The sequence below is a fragment of the Sciurus carolinensis genome, chromosome 12, assembly GCF_902686445.1.
Source record: "Sciurus carolinensis chromosome 12, mSciCar1.2, whole genome shotgun sequence".
Classification (NCBI taxonomy): Eukaryota; Metazoa; Chordata; class Mammalia; order Rodentia; family Sciuridae; genus Sciurus; species Sciurus carolinensis.
In genome coordinates this window covers 44,663,256-44,677,234 of record NC_062224.1, presented here as the reverse complement: position 1 = coordinate 44,677,234, position 13,979 = coordinate 44,663,256, and the positions used below count along the sequence as shown (strand labels likewise).

Genomic DNA, 13,979 nt, shown 5'->3' with positions numbered 1-13,979 from the left:
AGGAGTGGGATAGCTGGAACCAACCAAGGTGCCCTTCAGTTCATGAATGGATAAAGAACTGTGGTATATATACACAATGGAATATTACTCAGCCATAAAGAAGAATAAAATTATGACATTTGCTGGTAAATGGATGGAGTTGGAGAATATCATGCTAAATGAAATAGGGCAAGCTCAAAAAAACCAAAGACCAAATGTTTTGTTTGATAAGTGGATGATGGTACATAAGGGGGTGAGTTGTAGGGTGGGGAGCAAGAGAAGAATGGAGGAACTTTGGATGGTGTAGAAGAAAATGGGGCAGGAGGGGTGGGGAAAGGAAAGATAGTAGACTGAAACAGAACATATTACCCTATGTGTATGTATGATTACATGAATGGTGTGAATCTACATTATGTACAATCATAGGAATGAAAGTTGTATCCCATTTATGTACAATGAATCAAAATGCAGTCTGTAAAAATAAAAATCAAAAAAATTGAACAGATGAACCATGAGTTTCATATACTTAAAAGAATATGATTTCAGGTCTTGTGCATGCACATTCCCTTGAAACCCTTTACCCAGTTAAGAAGATAGACCAGCCTTTTACCAGAAAGATTCCTGTGCTCCTCCTGTGCCATGCCTTCCAGCCTTCCTCCATGCCACCTCTGCATGTCCCCAGGCAGGTGACCTGCTTTCCATCACTAGAGATATGTCACTCTTTGGAAAGGTATGTGAATGAGTTAATAGAATGTGGTCTCTCTGGACCCTTATGTCAAGCATAGAGATTTGGAGAGGAAGCCACAATGTTGAGGGTCAAAAGTCCTTTGTTAGGCTGAGTAGGTTTCCATGGCTCAGGCCTACCATGGTAAGATTTTCAAGACAGGCTTCATGGATATCTGCATTAGAGTCATCAGGTTTGTTGTTGTTTTTGTTGTTTGTTTTTGGTTTTTACCAGGGATTAAACTCCAGGTTGGTTAACCACTGAGCAGGATTTCCAGCCCTTTTAATTTTTAATTTTGAAACCGTGTCTATGTTGCTCAGGTCCTAAGTTGCTGAGGCTGGCTTTGAATTTGTGATCCCCTGTCTCAGCCACAGGAATGACTGGGTGACAGGCCTGCATCACCTCACCTGGCAGCTCTTTAGTTCTTAAAGATGAGGCTGTTGTGAACGTTCTCATCAAAGACTTTGCATGAATATACAAAGGAAGAGAAGGAGTGTGTCATATGCTAGGTAGAGGCTTCACTTTTAAATGGACAGATGTACTGCCCTCTGAAGGAAGATACCAATAACAGCACAGAAGGTTGTTAGTTCCTCCACTTCCTCCCCAGTGAAGAGCTGACACATAGATTCTGATTGTCTTTTGAATGGGATCTCTTGGGATGTGGAAAGTGACACTGAAGTTTGAATAGGAGATCTCTCAGTGTTGAAGAGGGGACTGTGGGAGAACAAGAACATGGTTGGCCAGCCCAGTATCTGATTCGAAGTCATGGTGAACTTAAATATGTGACTTCTGCACTCTGAAGATATACAGTAAAAACTGACAAAAGAAAAGAAGACTGAAGAATTGCAAACATTTCCAATGTCTTCCCAGTACCTGGAGTAAAACATCATCAATGCCACTGGAAGGAGAATCCATGAGTCCATTTGCCTTCTGAGAATGTTGAGAAGTATCAGTTGTCAGGAAACGTGTATGGATGGCTTCACCCAGACCTTCCCAGGCAATGCCATTCCCTTTAGCTTCTGAAAAATACAGTCTTATTTTCCAATGGGCCACAAAAAGGCAATTTTTCATACAAACAATCCTCAAAAGAACTTTGAGTGAACTCCGATGTGGCAAGAATAAATAAACAATGCACAAGTATTTTTTTTTTAATGCTTCATATTTACAAAGCCTGGTGTGGGCAGTTTTCTTCTTTCGTGTTTGAAACCTACTCCATGAGTAGGGATGATTTCCCCATTTCATAATACTCTTCCTAAATTAAGGAAAGGAAAACTGAAAGTTAATATCTGTGAATGCTGAGGTGGGTTTTCTCCTAGGGAAACACCTGATTCTAAGATCCGTAGGAACTTTTTAATTCCTACCAAGGACACAGACTTACTTTGTGTTCATTCTGAAATCATATTAAATACCCATAAATTCCTATCAACATGAGTAGACCAATGAAAGCAAGAGATTGTGGAAGTCATCGACAACAGACAGGTTGTCATCCATTCTTGGAAAACAGTAAGGGGAAAAGAGAGCTGATGGACAAGTACTTCAAGAAAGACTCATCTAAGAAGATGCAGCACACTGCCAGTTGCCTTAGCTGAGCCCTGGTCCTAGTGAAGGGGAGGAGAACTAAAAGGGACTTAGAACAAGGAGACAAAGGTTCTTTCAAGGAAATGGCTCAGAGAACCTCTCAGTATGTCCCCACATTTTGCATAGGGTGTACCATTGGTGGCTGGCAACAAGATAAGAAAGCCAGGAGTGAAAAGGTCAGTCATGGGTTTCCACTACGGTTTGATTGTCACTATGGCAATTCCAGATAGTGCTGGCCACCTCCATGCTTCTTTGCTATGATGAGATGTTGCGCTTTCAAAATGATCTAATTAAAAGCTATCTAACCTGGTAAGTACAAATTTCTGTTAGTAAAAGATTTTTCTCAGTGAGTTAGGTGTTCTTTTTGGAAAATACTTTGCCCTGATGAATTTTACCTCAACTTGGGTGCTTCCTCAAAGGCAAATGATTACAAAATAGTCACATGCTACCAGATATTCTTTGGTCTTACAAGGACTAATAAGAATCTACCACACACGATTGAAAGAAAAGCACTCTGTCCACCTATAACATTTTTGACAACAAAATTCAGCAGTTGGGCAGCAGCCTGGGCGACGGGGGCAGCCCAGCGGCCAGGCAGCACAGCTTCTGAAGGCTACCACGTACCGCTGCCCGCAGCGCCCAGACGCGCCCCACCAGGACGCCCAAGAGGAAGGTCAGCTTGGCCGAAGGCGCGGTGAGGCAGGAGCCCAAGCGCAGGTCGGTGCACCTGTGGGCTAAGCCTGCTCCGGCCAAGGTGGACGCCAAGCCCAGGAAGGCGGTGGGCAAGGATAAATCTTCTGACAAAAAAGTTCAAACAAAAGGGAAAAGGGGAGCAAAGGGAAAACAGGTTGAAGTGACTAACCAAGAAACAAAAGAAAATTTACCCGCCGAAAATGAGAAACTAAAAACGAGGAGAGTCCCGCCTCTAATGAAGCAGAAGAGAAAGAAGCCAAGTCTGATTAATCACACACCATGTCCTATCAGTGGTCCCCTTTCCCTTCTTGTACAATCCAGAGGAATATTTTTTTTATTTATTTTTTTATTTTTTTTACGTTTACATAGGGTAATGATGTTTATTTTATTTTTCCCCTCCCCCCCACCCCTCCCACCCCTCCCACCCCTCCCACCCCTCTTTTCCCTCTACACAGTCTTTCTTTCCTTCATTCTTACCGCTCTCCTTAGCCTAACTCTAAACCTAACCCTAAACCTAATACTAGCCCGTCCCACCCCCCATTATATGTCCTCATCCGCTTATCAGCGAGATCATTCGTCCTTTAGTTTTTTGAGATTGGCTTATCTCACTTAGCATGATATTCTCCAATTTCGACCATTTGCCTACAAATGCCATAATTTTATCATTCTTCATTGCGAAGTAATATTCCATTGTATAAATATGCCACAGTTCCTTTATCCATTCATCAACTGAAGGGCATCTAGGTTGGTTCCACAATCTGGCTATGGTGAATTGAGCAGCAATGAACATTGATGTGGCTGTATCTCTGTAGTATGCTGATTTTAAGTCCTTTGGGTATAGGCCAAGGAGTGGGATAGCTGGGTCAAATGGTGTTTCCATTCCAAGCTTTCTGAGGAATCTCCACACTGCTTTCCAGAGTGGTTGCACTAATTTGCAACTCCACCAGCAATGTATGAGTGTTCCTTTTTCACCACATCCTCGCCAACACCTATTGTTGCTTGTGTTCTTGATAATCGCCATTCTAATTGGGGTGAGATGAAATCTTAGGGTAGTTTTGATTTGCATTTCTCTTATTACTAGGGATGTTGAGCATTTTTTCATATATCTGTTCATTACTTGTACATCTTCTTCTGTGAAGTGTCTGTTCATTTCCTTAGCCCATTTGTTGATTGGATTATTTGTATTCTTCGTGTAGAGTTTTTTGAGTTCTTTATAGATTCTGGAAATTAGCGCTCTATCTGAGGTATGGTTGGCAAATATATTCTCCCACTCTGTAGGCTCTCTCTTCACATTGCTGATAGTTTCCTTTGCTGAGAGAAAGCTTTTTAGTTTGAATCTATCCCAGTTGTTGATTCTTGCTTTTATTTCTTGTGCTATGGGAGTCCTGTTAAGGAAATCTGATCCTAAGCCAACAAGTTGAAGATTTGGACCTACTTTTTCTTCTATAAGATGCAGGGTCTCTGGTCTGATTCCGAGGTCCTTGATCCATTTTGAGTTGAGTTTTGTGTAGGGTGAGAGATAGGGGTTTAATTTCATTCTATTGCATATAGTTTTCCAGTTTTCCCAGCACCATTTGTTGAAGAGGCTATCTTTTCTCCATTGCATATTGTTGGAACCTTTGTCTAGTATGAGAAAATTGTATTTATTTGGGTTTGTGTCCATGTCCTCTATTCTGTACCATTGATCTACCTGTCTATTTTGGTACCAATACCATGCCGTTTTTGTTACTATTGCTTTGTAGTAGAGTTGAAGATCTGGTATTGCAATACCCCCTGCTTCGCTCTTGCTACTGAGGATTGCTTTAGCTATTCTAGGTTTTTTATTCTTCCAGATGAATTTCATAATTGCTTGCTCTATTTCTGCAAGGTACATCATTGGGATTTTAATTGGAATTGCATTGAATCTGTATAGCACTTTAGGTAGTATAGCCATTTTGACGATATTAATTCTGCCTATCCAGGAACATGGGAGATCTTTCCATCTTCTAAGGTTTTCTTGAATTTCTTTCTTTAGTGTTCTGTAGTTCTCATTGTAGAGGTCTTTCACCTCTTTTGTGAGATTGATTCCCAAGTATTTTATTTTTTTCGATGCTATTGTGAATGGGGTAGTTTTCCTAATTACTCTTTCTGAAGATTCATCACTTATGTATAAAAATGCATTGGATTTATGAGCATTGATCTTGTAACCTGCTACTTTACTGAATTCACTTATGAGTTCTAAAAGTTTTCTGGTGGAATTTCCAGGTTCCTCTAAATATATAATCATGTCATCAGCGAACAGGGATAGTTTGAGTTCTTCTTTTCCTATTCGTATCCCTTTAATTTCTTTGGTTTGTCTGATTGCTCTGGCTAGAGTCTCAAGGACGATGTTGAATAGAAGCGGTGAAAGAGGGCATCCCTGCCTTGTTCCAGTTTTTAGGGGGAACGCTTTCAGTTTTTCACCATTTAGAATGATATTAGCCATGGGCTTAGCGTAGATGGCCTTTATAATGTTTAGGAATGTTCCCACTACCCCAATTTTTTCTAGTGTTTTGAGCATGAAGGGATGCTGTATTTTATCAAATGCTTTTTCTGCATCTATTGAAATAATCATGTGATTCTTAACTTTAAGTCTGTTGACATGGTGAATGACATTTATTGATTTCCGAATGTTGAACCAACCTTGCATCCCTGGGATAAAACCCACTTGATCGTGGTGCACTATCTTTTTAATATATATTTGTATGCGATTTGCTAAAATTTTGTTGAGAATTTTTGCATCGATGTTCATTAAGGATATTGGTCTGAAATTTTCCTTCCTCGATGTGTCTCTGTCTGGTTTAGGTATCAGGGTGATATTGGCTTCATAGAACGAGTTTGGTAGGGTTCCCTCCTCTTCTATTTCATGGAATAGTTTGAAAAGTATTGGAATGAGGTCTTCTTTAAAGGTTTTGTAGAACTCGGCTGAGAACCCATCTGGTCCTGGACTTTTCTTTGTTGGTAGGCTTTTGATGACCTCTTCTATTTCATTGCTTGAAATTGGTTTATTTAAGTTGTGTATGTCCTCCTCGTTCAGTTTAGGTAGTTCATATGTCTCTAGAAATTTGTTGATGTCTTCGAGGTTTTCTGTTTTGTTGGAGTATAGATTTTTGAAATAGCTTCTAATTATGTTTTGTATTTCACTCGTGTCTGTTGTGATGTTTCCTTGTTCATTCCGAATTTTAGTAATTTGAGTTTTGTCCCTCTTTCTCTTTGTTAGTGTGGCTAAGGGTTTATCAATTTTATTTATTTTTTCAAAGAACCAACTATTTATTTTGTTAATTTTTCCGATTGTTTCTTTTGTTTCGATTTCATTGATTTCGGCTCTGATTTTAACTATTTCCTGTCTTCTACTACTTTTGGTATTGGTCTGCTCTTCTTTTTCTAGTGCTTTGAGCTGTAGTGTTAAGTCAGTTTATTTGTTGATTTCTACTTCTTTTTTTGAATGCACCCCATGAAATAAATCTTCCTCTAAGTACTGCTTTCATAGTGTCCCAGAGATTTTGATATGATGTGTCTTTGTTCTCGTTTACTTCTAAGAATTTTTTTATTTCCCTCCTGATGTCTTCTGTTATCCATTCATCATTTAATAGTGTATTATTTAGTCTCCAGGTATTGGAGAAGTTTCTGTTTTTTATTCTGTCATTTATTTCTAATTTCAATCCATTATGATCTGATAGAGTACAAGGTAGTATCTCTATCTTCTTGTATTTACTAACAGTAGCTTTGTGGCATAAAATATGGTCTATTTTAGAGAAGGATCCATGTGCTGCTGAGAAGAAAGTGTATTCGTTCTTTGTTGGATGGTATATTCTATATATGTCCGTTAAGTCTAAATTGCTGATTGTGTTGTTGAGATCTATAGTTTCTTTATTCAATTTTTGTTTGGACGATCTATCCAGTGGTGAGAGAGGTGTGTTAAAATTGCCTAGTATTATTGTGTTGTGGTCTATTTGAATTCTGTAATTGAGAAGGATTTGTTTGACGTACGTGGATGAGCCAATGTTCGGGGCATAGATATTTATGATTGTTATGTCTTGCTGATTTATGCTTCCCTTAAGCAGCATGTAATGTCCTTCTTTATCCCTTCTGACTAGTTTTGGTTTGAAGTCCACATTATCTGAGATGAGGATGGATACTCCAGCTTTTTTGCTGTGTCTGTGTGCATGGTATGTTTTTCCCCATCCTTTCACCTTTAGTCTATGGGTGTCTCTTTCTATGAGATGAGTCTCTTGCAGGCAGCATATTGTTGGATTTTTCTTTTTAATCCAATCTGCCAGTCTGTGTCTTTTGATTGATGAATTCAGGCCATTAACATTCAGGGTTATTATTGTGATATGATTTGTATTCTCAGTCAATTGACTCATATTTGTTTTTGACATGATTTGGTTTCTCCTTTATTTGGCTATTCCTTTAGGCTAGCGCCTCCTGTTGCTGATTTGCATCAGTTGTTTTTCATCTCTTCCTCATGGAATATTTTGCTGAGAATGTTCTGTAATGCTGGCTTTCTTTTTGTAAATTCCTTTAGCTTTTGTTTATCATGGAAGGATCTTATTTCATCGTCAAATTTGAAGGTAAGTTTTGCTGGGTATAAGATTCTTGGTTGGCATCCATTTTCTTTCAGGGCTTGGTAAATGTTGTTCCAGGCCCTTCTAGCTTTTAGGGTCTGGATTGAAAAATCTGCTGATATTCTTATTGGTTTCCCCCTGAATGTAATTTGGTTCTTTTCTCTCGCGGCCTTTAAAATTCTGTCTTTATTTTGTATGTTAGGTATTTTCGTAATAATGTGCCTTGGTGTGGGTCTGTTGTAATTTTGTATGTTTGGAGTTCTATAAGCCTCTTGTACTTGGTTTTCCATTTCATTCTTCAGATTTGGGAAATTTTCTGTTATTATTTCATTGAATAGATTGTTCATTCCTTTGGTTTGTTTCTCTAAGCCTTCCTCAATCCCAATAATTCTCAAATTTGGCCTTTTCATGATATCCCATAGTTCTTGGAGATTCTGTTGATGATTTCTTACCATCTTCTCTGTTTGTTCAACTTTGTTTTCAAGGTTAAATATTTTGTCTTCAATGTCTGAGGTTCTGTCTTCCAGGTGTTCTATCCTATTGGTTATGCTTTCTATGGAGTTTTTAACTTGGTTTATTGTTTCCTTCATTTCAAAGATTTCAGTTTGGTTTTTTTTCAGTATCTCTAACTCTTTATTGAAGTGATCTCTTGCTTCCCGTATTTGGTCTTTTAACTGTTGATTGGTGCGATCATTTAATGCCTGCATTTGGTCTTTCATCTCCTCCTTCAATGCCTGCATTTGCTCTTTCATCTCCTCATTAGCTTCCCTGATCGTTTTAATTACGTACATTCTGAACTCCCTTTCTGACATTTCTTCTGCTGTGCTGTCATTGGGTTTTATTGATGTAGTATCTAGGTTTGTTTGGGACATTTTCTTCCCTTGTTTTCTCATAATGGTCAGTTGTCAGTGGGACCCTGAGATATTGCAGTTTTCCACTATTGGCTTATAGTGTCCCAGTAGATTTCCAGTGTATCACCTCCCAGCCTTCAGTAGCCTGATGTCTTGGAGGAATCTGATAAAGCAGCTCATTTGAAGAAAACTGCCCCTAGCCCCCTACTTGTTCCACGTTTTGGAACTGGCTCTGTGCGGAAATGCTCTCACTGTGGGCCTGCACCGTGCAGCTGGCCGTGTGGGAAGAGCCCACTGCCGGAGTGTGGAAGACTACCTTGGGAAGGCTCTAGCTGCCCTGCCCGGCTCCGCTAAGCCACCTCTATCTGGGCCTGCCACCCGGGCTGAGCTTTACCCAGTGGGCAGACTCACCCGTGGCTCTATTTCAGTCCGAGTCTCTCTATGCCTCCCCCTCTTAGCTCCTGGGTTCTGGAGCGACTGGGGGTGCAGTCTCCCTCTAGGCCGCCATCTTGGATCTCCCCGTGAAGAGAGCCCGCAGCCAGAGTGGGTAGAGCCGCCTGAAGAGGTCTCCGGCTGCCCTGCCCTGATCCCTGAGGCTGCTTGCAGATCGAGGCTCTCCGCTGGTTCTTTGCCGGAGTACACTGCGCTGCAGCGGCTCCGGGACTCGGAGCCTGCTCTGGTCAGAAAGGCTCTCACTAGCGGGCCAGTTCCATTCCGAGAACCTGGAGAAGCTGGCTGTGTGGGCGGGGACCACCGCCGGAGTGCGCAGGGCTGCCTGTGGATGACTCTAGCTGCCCTGCCCGGCTCCGATAAGCCACCTCTATCTGGGCCTGCCACCCAGGCCGAGCTTTACCCAGTGGGCAGACTCACCCATGGCTCCACTTCCGTCCGAGTCTCTCAATGCCTCCCCTTCTTAACTCCTGGGTTCTGGAGCAAATGGGGGTGCAGTCTCCCTCTAGGCCGCCATCTTGGATCGCCCCGTGAAGAGAGCCCGCAGCCGGAGTGGGCAGAGCCGCCTGAAGAGGTCTCCGGCTGCCCTGCCCTTATCCCTGAGGCTGCTTGCAGATCGAGGCTCTCCGCTGGTTCTTTGTAGGAGTACACTGCGCTGCAGCGGCTCCGGGACTCGGAGCCTGCTCTGGTCAGAAAGGCTCTCACTAGCGGGCCAATTCCGTTCCCCCAGAGGAATATTTTTATCAACTATTTTGTTAATGCAAGTTTTTTAGTAGCTCTAGAAACATTTTTAAAAAGGAGGGAATCCCACCTCATCCCATTTTTAAGTGTAAATGATTTTTTTTTAGAAGCAAAATCATTTACTGGTTGTTTATTTTTGGGTACAACCAGAAAATAGTGGGATATTGAAATATGGGAGGCTTGGACTGTCTTGAGTGTCAGCTTAACATTCCATAGGTGGGGGGTTAGTTTTATATCCTACAATACAAAGCATATTAAATGGCAGTTTGGAGTCACAGTCTTGCATTTAATGTCTTGAATATTTTAAATTACTTCTATTCCTGTGTTTTTTAGTAGAATTGTTTCCTGAAGAAGACCACTTCTGGATCATTGCTGTCAGAATCGTGTGTACTCTGTAACATTTTTGATCGTGGAAGTCTTAGTTTTCCTAATATTTTTAATGTGCTGTGAAAGATTGAAAGTTTGAGTATGTAGTGTGTGTGACAAACTTTTGAATTAGTGGGACCTAAATAACAGCAGCATTCAAAGATACTGGTACTTGATACTCTATTAAGAAAAATTTGCCTCCAAATTCAAAGCTGGAAAGTCACTGGAATAACTGAAAAAGAATTACAGAATAAGGCTTTTTAGATTTTTGGTACGTGTGTTAAGAATTGTGTACAAAGTGAAATGTCTGTGTACTGATTCTCAATAGAGTCAATAAAATCTCAAATATGAAAAAAATTCAGCAGTTGGATATTTCTGGGACATTCTTGTCCTGATTTCTTCTTACTGCCAGGAAACCCAATATTCACCAGTTAATGACTTTCATTCTTTGGTTTAAAAAGTGAAACAAAACAAAACAAAACCATGGGAATAACCCAACTATAATTTATTGTTTTCAATTGAATCTCATATGGGGTCATATTTTGCAGGGTTCCTGTTAGAAATCCTTGTCCCAAATTCCAACTGGCTCATTTTTGTTCAAAAAAACTTAATGAAATCTCTTTGAATGATAACAAGTAGCTAGTGTGAAATGCCATGAACATAGATCATTTCTGCTTCTCTAGAGCTTCTGAAAAGCTGCTAATGAGTCCCCTGTTATCAAACTTGATTGAGGTCTGACAAAAAACTTTTGTGTCTTTCCAATCTAACTTTGTTGGGAATGGAAGTTCAAATTTGCTCTGATGTAGCAGGAAAGGAATCTTTTGGGCAGAGAGCCAAAGCAAAATGTTGAAACCTTTGGAATATATACAATGTCAATTCAAAATGATTTTTAAATACTAAAACCTACATTTGATATATTTTTACTGATCACCATGATTCTGGTACTGAAATTCCTGCAGGTCATGTGTCTGATACATGTCCTCCCAGGAGACAAAAAACACTGTGATGAAGGAAGCTATGGAAACAATGGTTAGACTAAATACAGTCATGTGTAGGGTTTTCTAAATCTTTTTCATTGTGATGAAACCCTAGCTTCTAGGAAAACAGCAAATCATTCCCTTGTCCTGACACTCAAGATCATGTCCTCTCTTTGATGTATCAAATGACATTAAGGAAACAACAATGCATGGTGAAGAGTTGGCCCAGTGGCATGCTCACAATGACCATCTTTGTTTGATCTTACTTGAGTCCAACACACTGCTCCCTGTTCAATGTATCCCATGATACATTGGCTTTCTAGACCTCTCCATGGAAGTCCACACCAACTAGCTTCTCATCACTCTGTGGAACAAGACACTGCTATATTGCATTCTCCGCAAACCCCAATGAGTCTTGAATACCATCTTTACACATTTGGATCCCTGGAACTCAACAGAAAAGCAAACTGTACATTAGGCTTCAGTTGCAGAGGAATTGATGGAGCTCTGCTAACAAGTGTCAGCCTGCATCTTCTTAAGGAGACTGGAGCCCAGCTTGGCCTTTCTCTGCTTTTAGGTGGACCTCCTTTTTGGCAGTGAATATACTCCTTAGTGACACAATATGGTTCTCAGGACTATGAAAGGAAGATGGTTAATACAGGATGCATCTGTACCAGGCAGAGGCACCTGGAGGCAGAGCATGAGCTCTGGAGTCACACAGCCTGGGTGTAAGGCCTGGCTGGGCCACTACAAGGTGACTGACCTAAGGAAAGGTGTTGGGCTTCATTGTGTTCCTTAAACATGCTGATCTACTCAAACTTCAGTTTTTTCTTTGCTCTTTGATGAGGTGGTTCCATAAGAAATTAAACATGTGCTCAAAAGTGCATGGGCAAGGCAAACTATACTTCTGCCAGAAAGGCATGCTGTTCTGGAGCGTGGCTTGCCAGTGTGCCAGGGCAGGCAGTTCACCCTTCTTTATTCCTAATGCAGTTTTTCCCTTCACCCTTACTGGAGGAGGTCAGGGGTACAATCCATGCAATTGGCTAATTTTAAAATTGGAGAGGGCAAAGGGAAAGACTCTAATTAAAATGGCAATAATTGGTTTCAATTAATGCTGAATGCTATTTTCTGAAAATGCACCACATAAGTTTTATTTCTCACACATTTCCCCCTTTTTCTTTTTATACCATTTGGTTTTTTCTTGGTTTTTCCTTTTGCCATCCATTCTAGATATATTTACTTTTTCAGGTGGACTTCACCCTTGGTAATGAGTTCTTCCCTGTGGAGTAGTTCGCATAGTAGCCATTGGAGTGATCAGGAGCACTTGGTAATATCCTTACCAGGTCAGTTGAAGCTTGTCTTCTTTCCAGGTCTTAATGAAAATCAAGTTGCCAGACTGGAAGTGATTAATTGCAAATTCTAGAATGGGAGTCTGAGCAGCTATTCATAATAACCACACCATAAAAAAATTTAAAACCAAAGAAAGAAAATCACAGAGGTCCCAAATGGAGTGAGAACAAACTTGTATATCAGACACTCCTGTATAAAAACCCTTTCTTTATAACCTCCCAATTTTACTTACTTTTGGAAGGACTGACACAAATATACATCTCAAGTAACAGAATCATTATCTTTTCTTTTAAATACCCATGAGAAACTGTGCTTTGTCTATTCTCTTCTTCTACCAGGTATTTAAGGCCATACCTGGTCTTAAATTGACTTGGTCCTTATAGGATCAGCTGAGTTTCCACACAGATCACTCTTGTGGACATATGAGAAAGATTTTGACTCATGTATTAGTAGTGCCATCTGTCAGGATGAGTCAGGGTCTTGCTGACCACATGCAGCTTCCCTTGGAGGCATCAGGGACATTTCTCTCTCCAATGTTCCTCCATGTTGCAGAATGTCCACTGATTGACTTCCTTTACTCTAGGGTCATCTCCATCCCACTGATCAGGAGGTCATTTCACTCACTGGAGTTGGCTCCATCTTATTGTTCCCTAGGTTCTAGCTGACCTCTGATGGAAATGGTCAAAATACTGACTACTGTTTTACTTTTTGGTTCTTTTTACTTTCTTGCCTTTGATGTTCAAGTTTGATTTTTAAACATCCAGCAGGTCAATTTCACCAGCAATTTTTTTCTTTTTCTTTTATTTGTCCTAATAAGTTATACATGACAGTAGAATGCATTTTGACATAGTGTACACAAATGGAGCACAGCTTCTCATTCTTCTGGTTATACATGATGTAGAATCACACCAGACCTGTAATCATATATGTACCACAAGGTAATGATGTCCAGTTCATTGTACTATTCTTCCTACCACCATAACCCCTCCCCTCCCTTCATTCCTCTCTGCCTAATTCAAAGTGCCTCTATTCATCCCTAGAATGACCCCCACTTATTGTGAATTAGCATCCACATATCAGAAAAAACATTCAGCCTTTGGTATTTTGGGTTTGATTTATTTAGCTTTGCATGATTGTCTCCAGTTCTATCCATTTACTGACAAATGCCATAATTTCATTCTTCTTTAAGGCTGAGTAATATTCCATTGTGTATAGATACCATATTGTCTTTATTTATTCTTCTGTTGAAGGGCACCTAGGTTGGTTCCATTGTTTAGTTATTGTGAATTGAGTTGCCATATACATTGATGTGGCTATACCACTATAATATGCTGATTTTAAGTCCTTTGGGTATAAACCAAGAAGTGAGATAACTGGGTCAAATAGCAGCTGCATTCCAAGTTTTCTGAGAACTCTCCATACTGCTTTCCATAATTGTTGCACCAATTTGCATTCCCACTTGCAATGTATGAGTGTACCTTTTCCTCCATATCCTCACCAACATTTATTGTTGCTTGTATTCTTGATCATTGCCATTCTGATTGGAGTGAGATGAAATCTTAGAGTAGTTTTGATTTTCTTTTTTCTATTTGCTAGAAATGTTGATCATTTTTTCAGTAATTATTGATCAGTTGTATTTCTTCTGTGAAGTGTCTGTTCAGTTCCTTAGCCCATTTATTGATTG

The 13,979-nt window shown here is 40.2% G+C and overlaps 1 pseudogene; it reads left to right on the top strand.

Annotated features, from left to right (window-relative positions):
- Window positions 1–2,130: 2,130 nt before the first annotated feature.
- On the top strand, window positions 2,131–3,244 carry LOC124961285 (non-histone chromosomal protein HMG-14-like; annotated as a pseudogene).
- Window positions 3,245–13,979: the final 10,735 nt, after the last annotated feature.